The sequence below is a fragment of the Equus quagga genome, chromosome 22, assembly GCF_021613505.1.
Source record: "Equus quagga isolate Etosha38 chromosome 22, UCLA_HA_Equagga_1.0, whole genome shotgun sequence".
Lineage (NCBI taxonomy): Eukaryota > Metazoa > Chordata > Mammalia > Perissodactyla > Equidae > Equus > Equus quagga.
This window is the reverse complement of record NC_060288.1, coordinates 22,522,784-22,536,230: the sequence shown is the minus strand read 5'-3', so window position 1 is coordinate 22,536,230 and position 13,447 is coordinate 22,522,784. Positions and strand designations below refer to the sequence as shown.

At 37.1% G+C, this 13,447-nt stretch overlaps 1 long non-coding RNA gene across 5 annotated transcripts in view; it reads right to left on the bottom strand.

Moving 5' to 3' along the window:
• Positions 1-12,947, bottom strand: part of LOC124231810 (uncharacterized) — a 19,099-nt gene extending 6,152 nt beyond the window's left edge. The window contains exons 1-4 of one of the 5 annotated variants that reach the window (XR_006886691.1): positions 12,668-12,947; positions 12,440-12,531; positions 12,174-12,354; positions 1,945-2,047 (exon numbers count right to left, since the gene is read on the bottom strand). This is a non-coding gene — a long non-coding RNA (uncharacterized LOC124231810). The remainder of the gene's footprint in view (positions 1-1,944; positions 2,048-12,173; positions 12,355-12,439; positions 12,532-12,667) is intronic. The other 4 variants (XR_006886690.1, XR_006886687.1, XR_006886689.1 and 1 more) reach the window with 4 other exon arrangements.
• Positions 12,948-13,447: the final 500 nt, after the last annotated feature.

Genomic DNA, 13,447 nt, shown 5'->3' with positions numbered 1-13,447 from the left:
AGACATGTCACCTATATATATATACAATGGTGACATGTCTGTTAAGATCTTTGTCCCATTTTTTAACCAGATTGTTTGTTTTCTTATTGTTGCATTTTAAGAGTTCTCTGTATGTTTTGGATAACGGTCCTTTATCAGGTATACCTTTTGTAAGCATTTTCTCCTAGTCTGTGGCTTGTCTCTTCAGTCTCTTGACAGGGTCTTTCGCAGAGCATAAATTTTTTATTTTAATGAAGTCCAGCTTATCAATTCTTTCTTTCATGGATCATGTCTTTGGTGTTGTATCTAAAAATTCATCACCAAACCCAAGGTCTTCTAGGTTTTTTCTTGTTATCTTGTAGGGGTTTCATAGCTGTGTGTTTTATATTTAGGTCTACGATCCATTCTGAGTTAATTTTGATAAGAGGTGTGAAGTCTGTCTAGAGTCATTTTTTTGTATGTGGATGTCCGGTTGTTCCAGTACCATTTGTTGAATCTCTTGCCATTTTTCAGTTAGTTCTTTGACTCTTCTTACTTGTTTTGGGATTACTTTCTATATTCTTGCATTAGTGTTTACCAATCACATGCATTGTATATAACTTCTTACAGTTTGTAATGGGTATTTTCACTTTTCTTTGGAGAATCTTTAGATTAACGCGTTTTTAATTTTAATATAGCCAAATTTATCCATCTTTCTTTTGTAACAAATATTTTCTGTGTCTTACTATATCTTTCCCTACCTCAGAGTCTTTAAAATATTCATCTGTATTTTCTACTTAGACTTTAAAAGTTTTGTTTTTAACACTTACGTCCATAAACCACCTTTACTGAATTTTTTTTTTTTTGAGGAAGATTAGCCCTAAGCTAACATCTGCTGCCCATCCCCTTCTTTTTGCTGAGGAAGACTGGCCCTGAGCTAACATCCGTGCCCATCTTCCTCTACTTTATATGTGGGATGCCTACCACAGCATGGCTTGCCAAGTGGTGCCATGTGCACACCCAGGATCCGAACTGGCGAACCCCCAGCCGACGAAGCGGAACGTGTGCACTTAACGCTGTGCCACTGGGCTGGCCCAAATGGTGGTACCACCTTTACTGAGTTCTATGGATTGTGTGAAGTGGAGGATCCAGTCTAACCTTTTCCTGAAAAATCTCTTAATAATGTCTATTACATAATAAATAAAGAGTCACAGATCACTTTGATCACAAAGCGAGTCACATGACTAGACCTCAAATCAAGCTGGATATGGCGTGGAAGTGTAGTCTTTCCATATGCCTGATAGTAAAACTGAAAATATTTGGTGGACAACACTAATACCCCCACTGTATCTATTGAACTTGAACTATTGTGCCAGACTCCATTACGGGTGCCAAGGATACAGGGGTCACTGCAAAAGACAAAATATCTCTCTTTCATTGATTGAATTCATGAAGATGCCATTCTCTTTGGAGAGAGAGAGTAAATAGCATTTCAGCCAAGAGGGACATGCAGTTTCAGAATAAATAGCAACCCTAGAACGTTGCCTTCTACCAAAAATCTCCTTGGACAAAACACCTTGCACCAGGAATTGATTTAATCCTCACTCTGGAATTGACGCTAAAATTGAACAATACAGCTAAAGTTGAAGTGACTTTGTGCTGATTTTATAGTCCCCCTTGGTGGCAGAGCTGACTGAGGTAAAAACTCAGAAACACTTATTTTTGAACTTAGAATTCATATACACCAAACATACAGTGCCCAAAATATTCCCCCTTTGTTTAGAACACAAAGTTTACTGCATGAACCAGCACTATGAGTCAGTCACTTTATGTGGGCTTTGGGTCCGAGATCTTTGAGAAGGTAACAAATCTACTGTCACTTCCTGCAAAGAGCAACAAATATATGTGGGTGTGTCACTTCAGCACATCTCATTTGATTCAGAGGTAAATGAGAAAAAACCATGGTATCCTTATTCTTTGCATTACCTTCAACTCCACGCAATCCACATGTGGAGGATTCTCTGATAACACACGCGTGCCAAGTTCAGCTTCCAGGGGCTCACCTAATATTTTCATCCGTATTCTGAAGCTGTGAAGAGTAATTCTGCATTACTAGATTTCATTAAGAGATATATGGGAGGGAGTTTTTGAAAAAAGGTAAATGTGTGTGTGGTAAATGAAAGGATATAACTCTTATCAAGTCTATTCTCATTTACCATTGGCAATCAAATGACCTGAGCTCTATACTAAACTGAAGAAGATAATAACTTACATTACCATTCAGGTAAGCAGACACATAACAGCATGGTGCCAACCAGCACTGTTTCTGTTAAAGAACAGAGTAAACACTGAAATAAATGGAAGGCTTCTATAACCTTATAACTAGGCATGGTATCTTTAGAACTTCCATGGACATTAAATAAAAGTCTAATGATTCATGAATTTGAAAAAAAGTAATGTGGAGGAAGGTTCCACATCACCGTGGAGAGCATTGCCTTTGAGAGTTAGGATAGAATACAAAATGCTTTGGCAGCTGCTTTTGGATGACCATGAAATGAGGTGGACTCTTTCTATAATTCAAAACCAATAATTAATCTCAATTAGACATATCAAGGAGCAAATGCTGGCATTTATTTTAGGTTACAGCAATAGTTTATTCCTGTTCATTTCAACAATCTTTGAGAGACATTATTACCTTCTAGTTCAAGGCACTCATCCCCTGTTTGGACCATTTCAACATCTTTTTTTTTTTTTTTTTTTTTTTTTAAAGATTTTATTTTTTCCTTTTTCTCCCCAAAGCCCCCCGGTACATAGTTGTATATTCTTCGTTGTGGGTCCTTCTAGTTGTGGCATGTGGGACGCTGCCTCAGCGTGGCTTGATGAGCAGTGCCATGTCCACGCCCAGGATTCGAACCAACGAAACACTGGGCCGCTTGCAGCGGAGCGCGAGAACTTAACCACTCGGCCACGGGGCCAGCCCCACCATTTCAACATCTTAATGAGTTTCCTGGCTTCCTCCTGTGAATCACAATTCAACCCATTCTCCCCATTGCAGCCAAAGTACCCTTTTTAGTAAGATATAAATCATATATCACTCTTAAAATCTTTCAATGCCTTGGTCATCAGACAGATCAAAAACCTCAATCTCCTTACTACAACTGCTGAGTGCCTACAAAATCTGACCATTAACTACCTTTCCAATCTCATCTCTCTGTTCTTTTTTCCTCTCACTTTGTGCCGTTGGGTGTATCAGTGGTGCGTTCATTTTCAAGCCGTGTAGTGTCCCATTTTATAAATATTCAAAAATGTTCTTATGTCTTCTACTGTTGATGGATATTTAATTTGTCTCCATTTGGGGCTATCATGGCTAATGCTGCTGCACTTATTCTTGCACATAGGTGTGCATATTTATGCATTTTTATTGGGTATATAACTAGGAGAGAAATTGCCAGCTTCAAGGGGAAACTTATACTGAGCTTTAGTAGATAATACCAAATAGTTTTGCAAAATAGTTGTAGCGATTGCCACCCCAACCAACAGAGAATGAGAGCAGAGTTATTCTACATTCTCTTCAACATTAACTGTCAGTCCTGGGGTTTTAGCTAGCCTATTGTCATATCTCATTGTGGCTCCCCTCCCAACATGGATCTTTTGTTATTACTGTTATTAGGGTGTAATTATATTCAGTCTGTGGTTTGTCTTTTAATTTTATTAACTGCATCCTTTGATAAGAAGTTGTGATTTTAATTAAACCCAGTTTATCATTTTTTTTTCTTTTGTAGTGTGTGCTGTGTTCTGTCTAGGAAATCTTTGCATAACGGAAGCTTGAAAAAATTTTCTATGTTTTTTTCTAGGAGCTTTATAGTTTTAGCATTCCAACTGAAATCTGTGACACGTTTCAAGTTAATTTTGGTATATGGTGTGATGTGTGGATTGATTTTCAAGTAGCTGTTTAATCACTGAAGTGCTATTTGCTGAAAGTTTTCCCTTACTTTACTGAATTATTTTGTTGTACTTTTTTGAAAAATCAGCTGACCATATATGTGGCTCTATGTCTGAAATCTCTATTCTGCTCTATCTTGTTTGGTAGGAAAGATTTGCCCTGAGCTAACATCTGTTTCCAATCTTCCTCTCTCTTATTTTTCTCCCCCAGTACATAGTTGTATATTCTAGTTGCAGATCTTTCTAGTTCTTCTATGTGAGCTGCTGCCAAAGCATGGCTACTGACAGACGAGTGGTGTGGTTCTGAACCCAGGAACTGAACCTGGGCTGTCAAGCAGAGGGTGCCAAACTTTAACCTCTTGGCCATCAGGGCTCCCTCTCTATTCTACTCTATTGATCAATCTATCTAACCAATGTTAGTATCACATCTCTTAACCACTGTTGCTCTATAATATGTCTTAAAATTAGGTAGAGGAAGTCATCCAATTTTGTTACTTTTTTTCAAAATTGCTTTGGCTAGTCTTAAGTTCTTCGCATTTCCAAATATATTTTAGGATTAACTTATCAATATGCATTCCCTCCCCCTAAAATAACAGCCTTGCTGCAACTTTGATTGGAATTGAATTGAATCAATAGATCAACTGGAAAGAATGAATGGCTTTACCAATATGAGGATGGTATATCTTGCCATGTACATAGGTCTTTGTGGATCTCTCTCAATATTGTTTTGTAGTTTTTCATTGTAGAACATTTTATGTATGTTTAAAAACTGATTTCTAGGTTTTTTATGTCTTTTGATACTAATTTTCAATGGTCTTGATCTTTAAAAGTTTATCTGTATATAAGAATGCAGTTACTTTTTGTATATACCTTGTATCCCAAAGTCATGCTGATTTCAACTTATCTGATATAAATATAGTTGACTTTTTTCTTAGATTCCTTTGGGTTTTCTATATACAAAATCACACTATATATACAAGTAAAGACAGTTTTACTTGTTCATTCCCAATTGTTATGACTTTTGTTTCTTCCTTTCTTTCTATGTTTTATTTTATTTTTTCATTTTTTCCTTATTGCTGTGGCTTAGACCTTTAGCGAATGGTGAGTGGAAGTGGTAAGTGTGGACATATCGGCCTTGGTCCTCATTTTAGGAGGAACAAGTTCAATATTTTACCACTAATGATGATGTTAATTGTAGAATTTTCATCGATTTCCTTTATCATATTGAGGAAGTTTTCTCCTATTTCTGTGATTTTTTTTTTATCATGAACAAGTGTTGAATTTTGTTGTTTTTTTTCTGAATGTATCCAGTGGATCATCTGATTTTTCTCCTTTAATCTGTTAATGTGGTAAATTACCTTGATTTACTTTCAAGTTCTAAAATAACATTATAATCTTGGGATAAACCTCACTTTGTTATGATGTATTATCTTTTTATATGATGTTAAATTCAATTTGCTAAAATTTTGTTCCAGATTTTTGCATCTATGTTAATGAGTGAGATTTGTCAATATTTTATCTTCCTGTCAGATACAGTTGTCAGACGCTTATATTAGAGTTGAGCTGAATTCAGATAAAAAGTGGTGAATTATTGCTTTCCAGTCTATTTTCTGAAAGTTTTTTTACTAACATAAATTATTTTTTCCTTAAATATTTGATAAAATTCACCCATGAAGCCATCTGGAACATTGTCATTGATGGAAAGGGAATCGGTGCCCATTTTTTTTAAACAAGCTGCCTTTTTACAGGAAGATTTTTTTTCTTTTTTTTGTGAGGAAGATTGGCAACAAATGTTAGCTAACATTTGCTTGAGGAAGATTGTTGCTGAGCTAACATCTATGCCAATCTTCCTCTATTTTATGTGGGACAAATGACAGTGTGGCTTGATGAGCAGTGCTAGGTCTGTGCCCAGGATCCGGGCCTGCAAATCCCAGGCCACAAAAGCAGAGCACAAGAACGTAACTACTATGCCACTGGGCCGGCCCCCTCAAAGGAAGATTTTTGTCTCCTTATTCCCAAATTGCCAGTGTGTGTGGCTCCTCCACGGCTGGCCTGGCTCCATAGACTTCCTCTGGCCTCCTCAACCTTCAATAACTCTGACTTCCTCCAGTCCTCACTTGAAAATATATATTTGTTTCTCTTGCTTACCCTTTTGTTTGCCATTTTCTTCATGACTTATTCTACTATTTTTTATTTTTTATTAATATCCTACCCCCCTCCCAAGCAGATCAGCCTCTCCTAGAATGCCGTGTAAGTTTCTGTGACCCAGCACGTGTACAGAGGGAGTCTCGAACCGTGCCTGTTGGTGAGGGTGAGGGTAATGCGATTATAACAAATGCAACCCATATTACTAGTTTGTGGTGCAAATGCAGAGAAAACTCCTATTTTTCCTGGTCGCCAACTTTAGCTCCCAAATGCCTTATCAAAGTAAGTACATTTCCTTCCTCTCGGAGGGCTTACTCCTAACCCTACAAATTATTCGATAGCCCTGGGTGGTTAGGTAGGGTTGAAGGGTCAATTCTGAATTCCAGTGCCACAGAGAGAGAAAAAGAGCCAGATTTGTCTAACTGCACAGAGACTTTGATTGTTCTAATTGTTCAAGAGCGATACCGTGTGGTCAGATGGACACTTCCCTGGTGATCCTTGATGATGGGGCTCCCCACCCACACCACGGTCATGCCCTGTGCTGGACTTCAGTTCCTGACCTATGGCACGTGTTTACGATAGAGTCTGGGGGAGGCTTCCTGTCCCAACACAGGCTCTGCCAGAACTAGGCCTCCCGCAGAATCCTCAACTCCTTATGGTAAATCCAGCACTCTCTTCCCTCCTTGTATATCCCCTTTGGCTTTACTGAATCTGATGTTCTTTTCTCTCAGTAGATCTTGCTGAGTGCCTCTCTGATTCATGTAGATTTTTCTTTCATTCTTTAGGGTAAGATATTTTGCTCTCCCTCCAGCTCCCAATGAAAATATGCATAGTCACCATTAAAATATAAAATGAATCTGTTAATCCAAAGCTTGAGTGTAAGTCAAAAGAAAAAAAAATGTGTTGATCAAAAGAGTACAAGGGTAAATAATTGTCTGAACACTTGCTCTGGTCCAATACAGCAGTCCATTTGCAGACGTGTTTCTAGAATAGAGACAGATGCATTAAGGTGTCTGGGACAATGATGCCAGCTAACGGCATATCTAACAAGCCAGCTCTTGTTCTAACATCAACTCCACCAAGCAAATTTCATATAATAATTCAGCTCCCTATTTAAATTTTTCTCCAGGAGAGAAAATATTGATCAGTGATCACAAGTATCCTATTGACTTGAGAGTTGCATTTCTCATTAGAAAGGATGAACCACCCTTCTGGCTTTTATAGTTCAACTCTGTGACCTTGAATAAAGTGAGTCTATCTACTGAGTGACAGTTCCGATGTCTATGCTGTCCGACCAGGTTCCAGATCCTGCATTAAAAAAAATCTAACCCTAGTCTATGTTGGATTTGCCAAAGCAAAGCCAGCCAGCTTTTCATAGGTGATATTTAGTTTTCTTGAAAACAATGTTTCTTCACACTGCAAAACACATATACACAAATACACACACATTCTAAGGTTCTACGGGTCATGATTGGAGGATGATAAACTCAATATTTTGGAAAATCATAAATAAAGAGAAATGATCAAGCATTTATCACGCTATTCCTTTACCAATCATATCAGAAAGTATCAAACACTAGATGAGGAAAAGTTACTCAATATAGAAATATCCCAGGTAGTAAATGAAAAGGAATCATAGAATTAGAATATAGCCATTTAGCAGCTCCTCATGAATTAATGAATATCATTGATACTTAAAATGGCTGTTAACACTATGAAAATGATCAGAAATATGAGATTTCTGATGAAGAATGCAACACAACTTCCGAAGGAGACTTGCTTCTCAAAAATAGATAAATTAATTGAACACATCACATCAAGTCTTTATGTTCAACTACCAATTTACAAAAAATACTGAGGACAGAGGAAAAGATTAAAGAGCAGACTAGGATGTAATCTGCAAAGTCTAGACTGTGGGAAGTTCTACAGGAGACCTAATCCACTTTCTTCAAGGAATAAATTGTAAAGGAAAACGGAGATGAAGGAGAATCTATAGATTAAAATAAATTGGAGAGATGTCTCGACCCATCACACTAGGAGGCCTCATCTGGATCCTGATTTGAACAAACAATTTATTTTTTACATCCCATTTATGAGACAATGGGAAATTTTAATCTTGACAAGGTATTTTATGAATTAAAGAATTATTAAGTTTTTATATGAGATGATCATTTGGTGGCTATTTTATTTCCGGAGTTCTTATCTTTTAGAGATACATACTAAGACACGGCAGAATAAAACTATATAATGTCTGGGCTTGCTTCAAAATAACGTGGGTGTGGGGAATGTGTCGGGGTATAGATGAAACAAGATTGTCTTTGAGCAGATAATGTTGGAAGTGGGTAATGAGAAGATGAGTATCATTATACTATTAAGTTGAATTTTATATGTTTGAAATGGCTAGCTAGTTCAATATTGGATATTGAAAATACTATTTTTCATAACAAAAAGTTAAAAAGTCTCCAATAACAACAGCAATTTGGAAATTCTCAGGCTTTACTTCTCACAGAATAATTGACTCCAGGTAGGACACCCCCACCCCATGCTATGCTGTATATGAGTAAAGCAGAATTCATTTTGTGGTTGTCAGCTTCTTTTCAGAACCTCAAAAAACTAGATAAGATTGAAATATAGTGGTGTTACACTTGGTACCGCTGAATTTTAAAAGCTTCAAAGGAAATATTAACAACAGAGTTGAGAAATTCTATATACCATATGTTAATGAAGTTGTTTTTATGAGTTCTCTAGAATGGTGAGTCAGCCAAAATTTACTAACATGAATGAAGACTATAATTTTTGCCAGTTGTACACAAATATCATACATATTAAGGAGAAAGATAGCAATAAAATATTAAAACAATGCAGTAAACCTTAAAATTTATTGTATGATGAGCGCAAAGGGTTGCAATTCAAAATATATTTTCAGATTTGGGAGTCACACTGAGTTAACTAATATACTCTACTTTGGTCAATGTTATATATTACCCTAAAAGATCATAGGAAGGGTAGATAGATAGATAGATAGATAGATAGATAGATAGATAGATGATAGGTAGCTAGATAGAAAGTAGTATTCTTTACTCTTTTACTACTTTCCAGGACATCTTACAGAAATATATAACACCAATTGATACTGATATGTGATTGAGCTAATGCTATTATTTAAAAAGAATTACAGGAGGGCGGCCCCGTGACCCAGTGGTTAAGTTCGAGCACTCCACTGCGGTGGCCCAGGGTTTGGCTGGTTCGGATCCTGGGTGCAGCCATGGCACTGCTCGTCAGGCCATGTTGGGGCAGAGTCCTATGTACCACAACTAGAAGGACCCACAACTGAAATATACAACTGTGCACTGGGGGGATTTGGGGAGAAAAAGCAGAAAGAAAGAAAAAACAAAAAGAAGAAGAAGTTGTTAGCTCAGGTGCCAATCTTACAAAAAAAAAAAAAGAATTATAGATAAATTTTCACATGGACTTAGCGTTTATTCATTCATTTGTTTATCTATGCATTTATGGGTTTCAGCAGGCTGGAAAACTGGAAGCTCAGGTAAGAGTTGATGTTGCAGTTTTGAGTCTGAAAACTGTAAGGCAGGCTGGTAGACTAGAAATTCAGGCAGGATTTCTATGTTAATCTTGCAGAATTCCTCCTTATCTAAAACCTCAGTTTTTGCTCTTAAGGTCTTCAACTTATTGAAGGAGGCCCATCTACATTATTGAGGATAATCTCTTTTACTTAAAGTCAACTGATTGTGAAGGTTAGTCGCATTTACAAAATACCTTTACAGCTAGACCAGTTGACCAAACAACTGGGCACTGTAGCCTAACCAAGTGGACACATGAAATGAACTGTCACCAGGATATTTTTTAAAACCATAAAGTTTTTGATTGAAGGAGATGTTTGGGATCAAAGATTATTTGTGCTACGTAATTGAAATTGGGTAATAAATATACTTTCACCTTTAGCCTAACAAACCATATTGATATTACACTACAGAAATGTTTATTACAGCTCAATAATTATTCACTGAGCACCTACCATGTGCCAGAGACTGTGTTAAGTGTTGGTCAATGGTGGTGGTCAAGTTAAATGTTGGTCTGAGGAGTTTGTAATGCGGGCACTTAATCTGGTTGTAGCAGCTGGGTGGAGGATGGGGACCTTTGATGGTGTGATATTTAAGCTAAGTCTTGAAGAAAGGACAAGAGTGCTGGGTGAAGATGGGGCTGGATAAGAACATTCTGGGCGGAGGAAAGAGGCTAGGCAAAGGCTGGGAGCTAAGCAAAACCATAGAGTGTTTAAGGAGCTGAAAGAAGTCTGGTTTGGCTTTAGTACTTATAGTTAGGAGAAAGAGGAAGAAAATCCAGCTTGAGAGATAAACTGGGGTCAGATTCTCATAAACTAGATAAAGGATTTTAAAATTTTACCTTAAGAGCAGTAACAAATACATGTACTAATTTATCCTATTATTTTCTATCATGTTGGAAAATAAAAGAATATAATTTAATAGAGAAGAAATGAATATAGTGTGTTTATATTTAAAGGAACTGGTTACTTCCTAAAGATTACCAAATTCATTTAGCATTATTAGATTTTGTTTTCATTTATGCAAATGAAATATGACCTTAAAGGGAAATAAGTACAATAACTGCAAATGAAATACGACCTTGAATGGAAATTAATACAATCACAATTAATGTAACGTAAGGAAGAAGGGAAATCCCTCTATTTAGATATTAGATAGACATTTAGGTATTAGATAGATACCCCTCTAGATAGATATTAGACAAATGCTGTTGTCCTCATTATATGGAAACAGAATATTTCATTAAACAAATCAATAAAGGGTCACTTCGTCTTTAACCAACTATGGTTCCGTTAAAATACGACCTCAATCTAAAGAAACAGATCAGTATCTAATGTGCTCTTGGCTATGACATTTTTATGTTTCGTGATTCTTGATCACTTCAAGAATACTGCAGTTGTACACTTTGTTTTAGGACCCCAAATTATGTGGTTGGCTATTCTAATTAAAAAAACCAAAAACTACTGAAGTACCAGGAGTGCTTTCTTGGTGGGAGATGGAGCTTAGATATGTTTTACTGATGGAATTATCTGACCTTTCCTGTCCTGTTGTTTATTTAAATCCAATGATAGGGGCTCCGAATCTTTCTGGGAAAAAAATTTATAGTACGTACAATATTGGGGTTCAGATATTTAGGCAAGTTGTATAAAGAGGGGCTAGGAGTGGCAAAACAAAAGGCAAATTATGAGGAAGCCTTTTATAGCTTTGGGAGGATCTTTAACCCAGTGGATGAACAAGTGCGACAAGGACTTTGTGGGAGTCCCCAGGCTTCAAGAAGGACGGCAGTGATCATGGCTGTTACGGAAATCAAACCAACCCCACCATGTCATCAGTAAACGCACAACTTGGAAACGAACCTAGTAAAACTGTACCCTTCACAAGGTGGATCAAAGCAATGGGTGCAGGACCCTAACTCAGAAGAGATGTTGGAGAAGAAAGATGAGCCTCAGCAGTCTGGTCCATCAGTATCATCAGCAGCAGCAGCAGAGGTAGCCTAAATGTGACTCAGAACCATGCAGGTGCAGCTGCCACGTGTGGCATTAAGAGCAGGTGGACCAGAGGAGGCTTCAGAAGTTTCCCCATTCCAACTGTCATATTTAATTGTAAAATAAAAACATCAAAGTTACTGCCACCAGTTCGCCTTTTTGGATAAACTTTGTGAATTGTTTTTTTCATTTTTGGTGGAAAAAATTGCTTATACATGGCATGATAATTGTGAAAAAAACATCTAAACAGAGATTTCCCTTTTTCCTTAAGTTACAATATGGTGATCATGATAATTTCCATTTAGGGTCATATTTCATTTGCGTAAATGGAGAACAGAATCTAATAACGCTAAATGAATTCAATAATCTTAAGGAAATAATCAGTTCCTTTAAGCATGAATTAAATTAGGCAGCAGTTTTACACTATTGTATTGCTAGTCAGATAAGACTTAGAGAAAGAAAGTCAACTGCAAGAGACTGTATTTTCAAAATATCTAATTCCTGTTGGCATATTGTACTCTTGGAAGCAAGTTTTTAATTATAAAAAAATCGATTAATATCCGACCTTGTCTTGATAAGGTGCCTTTTCCACTTCATTACTGCAAAGCGAATGAGTGTGATGAAGATTTTTCCAGAAGCACTACTTCTCTGCTGTTTAGATTGATCACTTCCTCTAGGTCAATTTTCTTGCTTACTCACGTGTGCTTTCACCTCTTCATTGCCCCAAACAAGCTTTTTTATTAGTTCTGTTTAAACAGACAATTAAGAGTAATAAGTCACAATTAGAAGATTCAAGATACTGATGGTTTTAATCGAGAAAGTACTACTAACATGGCTAAGAGAAAGTGCTGAAATAATTCTTAAAAATTGAGGATCACAACCTGGTATGGATTTGTGTGAATTTCAACGTCATCCGTTATATCCTATAGGGAAGAAAATAGAACATACTAACATCGCTTAATTTTAAAATTATATTATAGCATGCATATAGGGAAGTACACATATCTTAATTACACACGTCAATGGATTTGTACATACACACACGTCTCTATTACTTACCACCCTAATCAAGATATCAAATACTGCTAGGGCTGCCATAACAAAGTACCACAAGCTGACTGGCTTAAACAGAAATGTATTCCCTCACGTTTCCAGAGGCTAGCAGTCTGAAATCAAGCTGTCGCAGGGTTGGTTCCTTCTGAGGGCTGTGAGGGAGAATCTGTTCCATGCCTCTGTCCTAGCTTCTAGTGGTTTGCTGGCAATATTTGGCATGCCTTGACTTGTAGATTCATCATCCTGATCTCTGCCTTCATCTTCCCATGGCGTTCTCCCTGGGTCTCTTCATATAGTCATCTCTCTGTGCATGTCTGTGTCTGTGTCCAAAATTCCCATTTTTATCAGGACACCCGTCATATTGGATTGGGGCCCACCCTAATGACCTCATTTTAACTTGATTAGCTCTATAAAAATGCTATTTCCAAATAAGGTCACATTCTGAAGTATTGGGGGTTGGGACTTCAACATATCCTTTTTAGGGGACATATTTGTTTTAGGCATAACATACGCCTACAACACCTCTTAAGAATCCTTCAGGCTTCTCAGAGTATAACAACCCCTCCCCCCTGCCGAGACAACAAGTGTTCTGACTTTTATTGCACAGATTAATTTTGGCTGTTTTTAAACTTCATATAAATGGAACCATACACTGTGTACGCCAGTTTCTGGCTTCCTTTGCTTAACTTATCTGTAACACTCATCCAAGTACTTGTATATAACAATTGCTTGTTATTTCACAGCAGTGTAATATCCATTCTGTGAATCCACCACGATTTATTTATC